This window comes from Babylonia areolata, chromosome 26 (assembly GCF_041734735.1).
Source record: "Babylonia areolata isolate BAREFJ2019XMU chromosome 26, ASM4173473v1, whole genome shotgun sequence".
Lineage (NCBI taxonomy): Eukaryota > Metazoa > Mollusca > Gastropoda > Neogastropoda > Buccinidae > Babylonia > Babylonia areolata.
The window spans coordinates 11,339,905-11,342,404 of NC_134901.1; the positions used below are offsets into that span (position 1 = coordinate 11,339,905).

Genomic DNA, 2,500 nt, shown 5'->3' on the forward strand with positions numbered 1-2,500 from the left:
ACAACAACAACAACATCAACAACAACAAAAACCCAACCAACGAACCAAACAAACAAAATAACAACAACAACAACAACACCAACAACAAAAAACAAACAACATCAACAACAACAAACTAATACGCTTGCACTGCACTGGGTTTTTTTTTTCCTGCCCCCTCCCTTTCTCAAACATGAAGAGAGAGAGAGAGAGAAGAGAGAGAGAGAAAAAAAACCCGAAAAGAAAAGCTAAGACGTAATGTAACGTCTCGACAACTGCCTGGCAGTAGGACGCAGTGGCCCAGTGGTTAACATGCTCACTGAAGCAGGACACGAGTGCCCGCGGGTTCAAGTCCTGCCACATACGGACTGGCATTTTAAACACTGACTCCCACCCCTACACCCCTCACCCCCCCCCACTCCCCGCCCCCCAACCCCATCCACAAGACCTCAGATGGTGGTCTGGGTGCTAGTCATTCAGATAAGACGATAGATAAACCGAGGTGCCCGGCGTATGCAGCAAAGCACTTTAGACACATTAACGAACCCACGGCAACAAAAACAAAAAGGTTTGTCCCTGGCAAACGTTTTATAGAAAATCCTGGAGAAAATAATTTTTTAAAAAGTGAAAAAAAAAAGAGAAAGAAAGAAAGTCCTGGCAAACGTTTTATACAAAATCCTGGAGAAAACAATTTTTTAAAAAGTGAAAAAAAAAAGAAAAAAAAAGAGAAAGAAAGAAAGAAAGAAAGAAAAAAAAGTGGTGATAAACAGTGGCGACCTGCTCTCCCCGAGAGAGGAGAGCAGTCTGAATTTCACACAGAGAGATCTGCTGTGAAAAAGAAAAAAAAAAAAAAAAGAAGAAGAAAAAACCAGTACAACAAGTGACCAGGTCCAGTCCCCGGCCGTGCCAACAATGTACGTACACACGTTCACTCGTCAGAATGGCTGTTAACTGAAGTACAAACTTACTGACAACTTCTCCACTTGTCTATCTTCCTCTCTCACCACACGAGGGATATAAACAGTTGAGTCGGCAGATCCAGATCTCCTCAAGACTTGACTACTGACACACTGCGCACACAGACCTTCACACAGCACAAGTAAGCTGAACCGGGGTGCTTGGGTGGGGGTGGTATTGCAGGGGGTTGGGGGGGTGGGGGTGGGGAGAAGGGGGGGGGAGAATTATTTCGAGGTTTTCTCACTCACTACTTCACACACACACACACACACACACACACACACACACACACACACACACCACACACACGTTGTGTGTGTGTGTGTGTGTATCCGTCTGTCTGTCTGTCTGTCTCTCACTCTCTCACACACACACTGTGTGTGTGTACTGTGTGTGTGTGTGTGTGTGTGTGCCGTGTGTGTGTCCCTGTGTGTGTGTGTCTGTGTGTGTGTGTGTCTGTGTGTGTGTGTCCCTGTGTGTGTGTGTGTGTGTGTGTATCCCTGTGTGTGTGTGTGTGTGTGTGTGTGTGTGTGTGTGTGTGTCCCTGTGTGTGTGTGCGTGAGTGGCTCGTTCCTTTCCGACAAGCAAGCATGCACGACAAAGCAGACACAACAGCCACGTGGCTAGAGAGAGAGAGACAGAGGGAGAGAGAGAGAGACAGAGAGAGAGAGAGAGAGAGAGAGAGAGAGCTTTACAAATTTTTTTTTTTCTCGTTTTTTTTTTTCCTTTCCTTCCTTCCTTCCTCCCGTCTGCACATCCAACACATACACACACAAACACGCGAGTGGCGCGCACGCTGAAAGTGAAACACACAAACATGCGCCTGGCACCGGCACACATACACACACTCGCGCGCGCGCACACACAAAAACACTCACACATACACCCTTCACACGCACACACACACACACACACACACACACCCTTCAGACACACACACACACACACACACACACACACACACACACACACATACCCTTCACACACACACACACACAAACACACACACACACACACACCCTTCACACAGATACACACACACACACACACATACCCTTCACACACACACACACACCCACACACACACACACATACCCTTCACACACACACACACACACCGTTCACACACCACACACACACACACACATACACACACACACACACACACACACACACCATTCACACATACACACACACACACACACACATACACACACACACACACCATTCACACACACACACACACACACACACACACACCCTTCACACACACACACACACACATACCCTTCACACACACACACACACACACACACCCTTCACACACCACACACACACACACCCTTCACACACACACATACCATTCACACACACACACACACACACACACACACACACACACACAGACACGTGTCACCTCCTTCCTTCCTGTGGCCCGTGACGAGAAAAGGCGGTGGTGGGAAAAAGGCGACAGAAATCGGTTGGGAGAAAACATGTACTGAGTAAATTGAAAAAAAGCGAAGAGAGAGAGAGAGAGAGACAGGGAGAGAGAGAGAGCGAGAGA

General features: G+C 47.5%; 2 protein-coding genes across 2 annotated transcripts in view; one reads left to right on the plus strand and one right to left on the minus strand.

The window, feature by feature from the left end:
* The window catches only part of LOC143300366 (uncharacterized), a 45,730-nt gene extending 44,652 nt beyond the window's left edge, over positions 1-1,078 (minus strand). The window contains exon 1 of the mRNA XM_076613979.1: positions 948-1,078. The gene's annotated coding sequence lies outside the window, so the exon portion shown is untranslated. The remainder of the gene's footprint in view (positions 1-947) is intronic.
* LOC143300822 (protein disulfide-isomerase TMX3-like) overlaps positions 1-2,500 on the plus strand; it is a 137,721-nt gene that overhangs the window by 85,360 nt on the left and 49,861 nt on the right. The gene's annotated exons all lie outside the window — the stretch shown is intronic.